The sequence below is a fragment of the Lytechinus variegatus genome, chromosome 6 (assembly GCF_018143015.1).
Source record: "Lytechinus variegatus isolate NC3 chromosome 6, Lvar_3.0, whole genome shotgun sequence".
Taxonomy (NCBI): Eukaryota; Metazoa; Echinodermata; class Echinoidea; order Temnopleuroida; family Toxopneustidae; genus Lytechinus; species Lytechinus variegatus.
Window position 1 is genome coordinate 31,616,547 of NC_054745.1, and position 9,137 is coordinate 31,625,683.

The window sequence follows — 9,137 nt, forward strand, 5'->3', positions numbered from 1 at the left end:
TACATCTAAACACATGAAGTACATTTTGTTGTCATAGTCATATGCATCTCACTAATCAAATATTGCCAGCGCGAAGCGCGAGCTGAAAACTTAGTAAATTCAGGCCTAAAGAGGGGCATTTACAGGAATTCACTAAGACCGTACGTATTTCACTAACCAAATGATGCAAGAGCGAAGCGCGAGCTGAAAATTTTGGATATTGAGATCAGGAAAACTGACATTTTAAGTACTGATTTTAGGAATTCATGAAGAGCAGACATCTCACCACTCAATTACTGAGAACGTTACCACGGACAGGAAATGTTTCATATTAGACCTTAAAATAGGGCAATCACTTTAAGAGGTCATGAAAAAGAAGCAAATGTCACTCATAGATAAATCAATAATAACTCGAATTGCGAGCAAACATATTTGGCGTACAGTATATTGATTTGAAAACTGGACGTCTTAGTATAACATGATTATGTATCTCGTTACAGACTATGCGAGCACCGGGAACAATGAAGACATAGGCCCTGAGAAAAATGCTTCTTATGTAATGTAACATAATATAACATTATAATGAACAATAATTTTTTCTTTCCCCGCTACGTTTCTCTTCCTTTCTCCCTTTCTCCCTTTTTTTTTGGCCAGCCGATGGGAGGGGGGGGGGGGGCACGTGCCCCCATGCCCCCCCCGTAGTTACGCCACTGATAACTATGCGATAGGTGACAACCAGTGAAATCAGAACGACTCCAATCGTCGCAGGCCACAGTACGTATTTCTTTGTGCTCTTGAGTTTGCTATTTCCCGAGTGTCTATACAGAAACCAGATCCAACGATGCATCGAACCATTTTCCTGTGCATTTTCATGACATTACTCGTCTTTGGCCCTGTCAACATGGTCAATGGCCAAGGTGATGGACGCAATGGGTGCACGGATCGCCTGACACTGACTGAAGACAGTGAGGTAAGGTAACACATTGCTTCCATGACAATAACTGCTTCGGAAGAAATTGCTCCACTTTAAATTAAACATACTTATTGATTAACTGTAGATTTACCAGTATATACCCTACGCTAAACCTGGCATAAAACTAACCTAAAACTCCGCTTGCCACCCTCACCCTACATCTAAGACGGCCCGGGGGGAGGGGCACATACATTGACGAGTGGATACCATGCCCGACCAAAAAAAACCACGTAAAAATGATTTTGTTTCCAATACTTGTTAAGGGTAGGGTTTCACACGCCAATACTTGTTAAGGGGTGCATTTTCAGAATATGGAAATTACGTGTTTAGGGTGCTTTTCGAGACCCCATGGTCGCCCATGGTATCCACTCGTGAATGGAAGTGCCCCCCCCCCCGGGTAGACGACATAAGTTAAACCCCGGAGCAATTGTTGCATGAGCAAATGTCATGTCACCGCCGAGTCAGCCCCGTCATTCATTTTTCCGCATAATTGGACTAGGGATGGGTCCTACCCCCCCCCGCACACACACATAGGAAGTGGGCATTTTGTTCAACAAACTCTGACAAGCAAAAACAATTCACAAAGTGTCTTCACTTAGTCTCCACTTACGTATCCCTGACATACATATTTCACTGAAATGTCTTTTTTCTATTATTATTTATTTATTTGTTTTGATTTTGATTATTATTACTTTTTTTTTGGGGGGGGGCTCTCAAAGTATTTGCGTTTGGGAGAGGGATGCACCGTGCATTAACCATAATGTGGGTTTCGGCCGGGGATTCTCCTATTTGGCCCCATCTTTTTTGTCAATGAACGATATGTATGGAATTTAATCAAATTTGGAATATTTTAATTTTGACTATAATCATTAAAAAACAGAGACAAAACGATGTTGTTTCTGATTAAATTGAATTGAATATTTTCATTATTTTTGTTGCAAAAAATATAAATATTATAGAGTCATGCAATCATTATTTTTTAATGTTGGTTAGACATTACCGGAATTTGACTATTTAAAGTTCATTGGTATCTTGGCGCTATTAATATAATTGTAACAAGAAATTGTAACTTAAAAATATTAGATAACACAATCGATCATGGCGGGCTTGTCGTGGTGTAGTGGTTCTGACTCTCGCCTTTCAAACAGAGGGTCGTGGGTTCGAATCCTAACCATGGCGTGTTTTCCTTCAGCAAGAAATTTATCGGCAATGTGCTGCACTCGACCCAGGTGAGGTGAATGGGTACCCGACAGGATTAATTCCTTGCATGCACTGAGCGCCGGTGATGGCAGCTCGAGCTAAAGCCGGGGTAATAATAGCAGCGCTTTGTATCCTCAGGCAAAAGGCGCTTTATAAATACCGCTATTATTATTATTTTGAAAGCTGGGAGAATGCGTATTTTCTTTTAACAAAACACTGTATGAAATACAAGTGGGAGTAATGATAATAGGGATCTGTTTGGGGGGAAAACGCGCATGAATAGAAAACTATAAAATAAGTATGTATACTATTCTTCATTCAGCTTTGCACGTAAATACTTTTGTATGGATTTTGATAAATAGAAAGACCGATTGGAATTCATTTCATAATACAGGAATGTATGTGACGGACAACAATGATGAAGACAACAGTTCTACAACATGAATTTATAAAGTTTTATTGTGTGGCGTCGCAGACTAGTAGCTCTTCCATAATTATGTCGTTATGAAATCCCCAAAATATAATTTTCCCAAAGGGTCAAAATGCAATGAAATTTATTTGAGCGGTGGATATCATCAGACATGCTATTACATACTCCCTTATATAAGAACACTATTTTATTCATTGTGATTCGTTAAACTATAATATTGAAATGTTCGTACATGACGTCACAGATCAAAAACCAACTGAACTTAATTTTCTTATTCTTTGATAGTTTTTTTAATCAATTCTTCACCATTTGTTCTCTGTTTTTATTTTGTTCTTCTTTCATTATACCAAACTCATTTTCAGACTAAACTTTACCTCTAAGGTCTCAATATACACATTGCTTACTTCCTTTACTGCGAATAGGCCTACTCTGAAAATACGCATTATTATGGCCGTGCATGATTTGTTTTATTCCATAACAGGCAGCCGAAAATGGCATGAAGCTAACTCCGTTCATCCGGAGGCTGAAGAGAGCTGTTTCCGGTACGTTGAACAACTGCTGAAAGTACTTGACTGCCATGCAGAAGAACACGAGTATCTTCACCGATCTTCTACCCAAGCCAATACATCTTTCTGACAGCTGACGATCTCCATATCAACCATATTTTTTTAAAAATCTATATTGTCTTAAATGAGGTTCATCTGATTTCGCTGTTAAATGTAAATTTGATTTAAATGAACGTAACGCACTTTTGTCCTTCCCAAACGGAGGATCACTCTGACGGCAAACAATTATCAGATCAACTATAGAGATCAAACTCGTGTTGCTGAAGCTTCATCTGGTTTTAATAAATTTCGAGAACGATAGAAAATGCAGGAAAATACACAGTGTTTTGCAGCCTAATGTAAATATTCAACCAGAAAAAAATATTCATATCAGTAAGTCCATCGTGACTAAAATCAACAAATCGTTTGCATACAGGTATTTTCTTTTAAAGTGTCTTCTAAAAATTGACATAATTTTCTGGTATATAATGTAGAACATGATTTCATAGTTACATTGTTTCTTTTATTGTCTACGAATGATTATCTTTGTGGGTAGAACTAAATAAAAAAAATCAAACATAAATGCGTTACAATTTCTCGTGTTTAAGGTAATTAAAATATTTAGTTAAGAAAGTGGTGTGTCCGATTGAGCCGAGATGATTGCTAACGTTGTCCTGGATGAGTTTGGTCTAGGGAAGCTTTAAAATGCCAGCCACCTTGACGAGGTGGCAAAATATTTTACCTTACCATATCGACATAATGTTCTCTAATTGGGTAATGTCGCTATGCAATGTTACAAGAATAAAGGAGTTATGTCAACATAGCGAGATACATTGTTCTGCTAAATCATTTTAATAGCTTAATATGTTGAAATATTTCATCTCAACAAGTCGACTTGGAAAAAAATGCTGACACGACGAGATATATTGTGTTGCCAAGCCGACTTAGAATCAGCTTCATGTTGACAAGGCGGTACGATTATCTTGCCAGGTTAACTTATGCGAGTTATACTTCAACGTGATCCCATCTCGTCATGTCAACATAACTTTTTATAAATGTACCGTTGCAAGGTAATCATATATATATCGCCATCTTGAAACACAAACTTTCGGGGCCGGTTTTGGAAGGTAACCTATCTCGTCATGCCGATGTAATAACAAAACTACCAAGTTTAAATTGGCAAGACAACGTATCAGACCATGTAGACCTAATACCGTTATTTAGCCGACATGCGTACATTGCAAGATCAAATATTCCGACATATCGCCAAGTCCATAGCTTCCTTACACCCTAGTTGACAAACGAGGGGGTTGAGATGTTTCGGGTCTGCAAGAACAAGGGCATTGCGCCATTGAGACCTCTCAGGTAAGACGGAATTTCTTCTCCATGATGCTAGACAGATTCAAGAACATAAAAATATATAATATCAATTGCCCTTCATCATGTTCATGACAATGGTCAACCAAGAAGAAATTACCGAAAGTTGGTGAATCAAAACAGCTGTTTCGTCCTTCATGGACCCTGGAAAAAAAAACGGGCGGCGGATGTGCGATTTTTCGTCAGCTTCGAAACTTACACCACGGTCAGCTCTACGGCGGCCGTACGGCGAGTCGAAAACCGCAGTTTTATTCATTATTACTAAAACCACGAAGATATGTAGCTGGTAGAAACAAAATTTTAAAAATTGTTAAAACGGCTGTTTTCGAGTCGCCGTACGGCCGCCGTAGAACAAATGGGACGAATTTTCAACAAGGACCTCCAAGTTGTCGATTGCCATCATTGTCATTTGTGCGCACATTTTCAATACTTCTCCCCTTCTTGGATCCGTCGGGCGTCGCGACGCGAAAAAATGCTTCAGTTAGACCGGCGACATCTTATCCAGATCAGCAAAAGCTATTGTATGACATATAAAATTCGCCGTTTTCGTTGATGTGAATTTAGCAACAGTTCCGATCAAGAGTTGGATGAGATTTGAACACAAATTGGAGAGAGAGAAAGAGAGAGAGAGACTTGGGCAGCAGGGAAGTCTCTTGACTCTTGCATGGCGGAAATACCAGGAGGACAGGGGGGGGGACTCAAAATAGTAGGGGGCACAATATGAAATGCCCCCCTACTGTTTCTGGTCTTTTATGATGGTAAGAAATACATCTATTTTAGTACGAGATGACCTTCAATTTGGGATGATAACCTTTTTGTTTTTATTTTTGGTTTTGCTTGTCAAATTTTCAAGCCCTTGTCACCCCCACCTTTTGGGAGAGATTTACCAACTCTGGACAACGATATATCTAAAATTATTGGTCCGGTGCAAATCTTTGGATTATCTGCTGTCCCATTTCACCATCTCTCAGTTATGGTTTGACTAACATTTATATATGGTGCACTGTAGAGATCGCCCGGGGGGGCCACTTCCATTCACGAATGGATACCATGCGCGACCAAGGGGTCTCGAAAAGCACCCTAAACACGTAATATCCATATTCTGAAAATGAACCCCTTAACAAGTATTGGCGTGTGAAACCCTACCCTTAACAAGTATTGGAAACAAAACGATACTCTTGGCAAATATTCCCTGAAATGAACCCCTAAACAAGTACAGGAATGTTTTATTTTTACGGTTCCTTCGGTCGTCGGCTTTACCTTATTTGGTTAGTACGACCCCACTTCTACACCTCGCGCAAATCGGACTCTAAACACGAAGTGTTGGGGCAAAAATGATCCTTTATAAAACATTTTAATTTGTTTTATCATCCCCGCAAATTAGACCCTAAACACGTAATTTTCCTAGCGAAATAGATACCCTTTTTTCATTATTTTTGTGTTTTTGACACCCTTATCACGTTACGTACGTAACGTGCCCTATCGTGAAAAAGACATCCTTTTTACGTGTTTTTTTGGTCGCGCATGGTATCCACTCGTCAATGTAAGTGGCCCCTCCCGGGAGAGATCGGCTCCGTAGTGAATGCGTAAACTCTTATTCATTGAATGCACGGAGCGCTGGAAGGCAGCTCGAGCTAAGAAACCCGAGGTAATAATTATAATGATAATGATAACAATACTAATGATAAGCAACGGAATACTAGTGGATTATTTCTGGTTATCTAGATTTTTAATTTTTTTTCTATTTATCCTCAATTGAGGTACTTTATTATTCATAAAATATCAAAAGATACAGGTTTTTACATTTACAAAATTCACATATCACACGACAATATTTTACAAGAAATACAAAAAATACAATAAAATATGTTACTTACACTTCCAGTCACAATTCCTCGGCCCGCTGTCACCCGTCGAGAACCAGAGAACAATAGATTCAGTGGACTGAATCCATTGTTCTCCGGCTCCAACAGGCCAACCAACAGCGGACCATAAAAACCGCGACTGGTAGTGTATTCACTCAAAGTAAAAACGTAGCTTCCGCAACTCAGTTTCATTACATCTTTTCTGATTATACTTTAAACTTAGGTGAAATCTTATTTCTGCTTTCAGATCTTTCAATAGATAGTTTCCATGTAACACATGTTTCTTTTTATCATTACATTCTTTGACATAATTCTTATATACAGTATATTGGGCATAATTAAGGATGAAATTGACGAGTTTTGTTTTTCAGTTGCCTATATCATATCCTATAATAATAATTTTTTCATTAATGTCAATATCAAGGCCAAAAATATTCCGAATAAGACACGAAACTTTTTTTCCAAAATAACCTCACTTTTTTGCATGTCAGTAAAAAATGACATATAGTTTCTCTGCAGTTGCAAGTACAACATAAATTATCATTCAAAATTCCCCATTTGCATAAATTGTCTTTGCTGGGCAATATTTTGTGAAAAAGTTTAAAATTAAATTGTTTTATTTTATTGTCATTAATTTGTTGAAATTTGAATTTAAATACTTCACTCCAATCAAATTCGTTTGACAAGTCTAAACGATCTTGCCAAAAATGTAAACAAACGGGTTCTTCTTTATATTTATCCACTAACAAACTATAATAGTGTTTAGCTGACATTTTCTCGACATTTATTGAGTCACCTGTTTCTAACTCAATCACATTGGGTTCTTCTTTTTGTAGCCGTTGTGGGGTTCTTGTATTACGTAATTTCTCTAACCAGAAGTGTGGAAATGCTGGATATCTAGATGGATGGCGCTATATAAACATCTATCATTATTATCATCATTATTATTATAATCATTTTCATTATTATTATCATCTTCATCGTCATCATTACTATTATTCCCGGTATAGCTAATCCTATCATACACTCAAACATGTCCTAATCCTACCAAACTACATCTATCCATTGAAACCTGTCTCTATGAGTAGGATAGGACTATAATTTTGTTCTTAAACAATAAAGTCTGTATATACAGAGTAAAATCACAGCACTTTTTATTATATCTTACAGTATTGTTAAAAAGAATCAAACAATTTTTTCAAATCTTTAACAACTCAGTTCATCTTTTAATTTTCGATTCTCAATGAATGGGGTATAGTTGTTTAAAGTGTTTAATCAACTATAGTAATTTTCCTGTATTAAGAAACGTTGAGCATTCTTTTTTCTGTGGAGGCCTATACGTGACATGTATCGAGGAAGTTGTAGTGCAAGGCCGACAGACTGTCACCAGATTGATCCATAGGTATTTGCTTTACATTCTTCCTCTCAAACTTCTATTTACTTATAATGCGTTTTACTTTTGTCTTCACCTGAATAAAAGTTTGATTGAAATTATACGCTCTGTAACAAATAATCCATTCATGTCTTACCAAGCATGAAATATGACGGCGCCGAGGCCAATAATGTCTTTTATCTAAACCACACTGCGTGCAAACAACCATTCAATGCTGTAGAACTCATAAAATCAGAGCTAATCAGGGGCCGCGGAACGGGAGGGGGGGGGGGGGAGGGGGGCCATCTTTCTTCCAAAACCGTGTACAAAAACTTAAAAAATTACCATATGATTATGATTTTTAGCATGGTCAGCCCCCCACTTTTGGCTCAGCAGTAAAAAATAAGCGAAACTTTGAAATGTCATAACTTTCTTATTTTACATCCGATTTTGATGAAATTTTCAGCATAGTGCTTGACTAATTTTTCTCTATTAATTCAAATCAACATTTTTCTGAGGTGGACTTGACCTTTTAAGGAATCAATTTCTACCAGGTACCCAATCAATTCACCTGGGTTGAGTGCAGCATAATGTGGATCAAATTCTTGCTGAAGGAATTAAAATACGCCATTCGCTTGTAATCGAACCCATGTTTTTCTTATGAAAGGTCATGACCACTAAACCGCTATAGTTGCAGTATAGAATAACCCCGGAAAAGTCATAAAAATAAGGCTTATAAAAAAGGGCCACCAAATAACAAATTATACAGTGCATCTCACAAAAAAACAAACCAAGATTGAGCGATGATTTATCATAACTTTATCATAAATAAATTAGACAAATCACCTACCAATGTCAAGTAGAAAATTTCCTCCTTTATCTAAAGTTACTTAGATTATTCCTCAGTCACGCATGAGTGAGCAAAAAATTAGAAGACAGGTTACTAAAAACTTAAATGGCGGGGGGTATCTGAATTTCAAAAAAAAATCACGTTCCTAAAAAGTTCAATATCTGCTGTTTCATTTGATACCTTAATCCCAGAAAATGGTCAAGAAGTAAAAAAAAAAGTTCTGTTCCCTCGAAACAATGCCTGTATTCCCATAATTTCATTAGATAAACGTGTTTTTACACGGTTTCCCACAGAACAAGCAAAATGCGATTTGTTCCATAATCGAATCGCGAACACTCGTGAGGTGTGCGGCGGCCTTTAGTGATAACAATAATTGCTCGAAGAATACTAGTAATACAGAGTGATTACTGAGAGCACAACACTTGTGCAATACAGGTACACAATTATATTCATGAGAATCTTACAAATGTCAGTTTGAACTTGCAAAAAACATATCTTTGTGACTTTTCTTTTCTACATCCAATTCTGTTGTAGAAATCAATGGTA

General features: G+C 37.4%; 1 long non-coding RNA gene across 1 annotated transcript; it reads left to right on the forward strand.

The window, feature by feature from the left end:
- Positions 1 to 688: 688 nt before the first annotated feature.
- LOC121416602 lies at positions 689 to 3,950 on the forward strand. Its single transcript, XR_005970212.1, has 2 exons — positions 689 to 949; positions 3,064 to 3,950. It is a non-coding gene; the product is annotated as an uncharacterized LOC121416602 (long non-coding RNA).
- Positions 3,951 to 9,137: the final 5,187 nt, after the last annotated feature.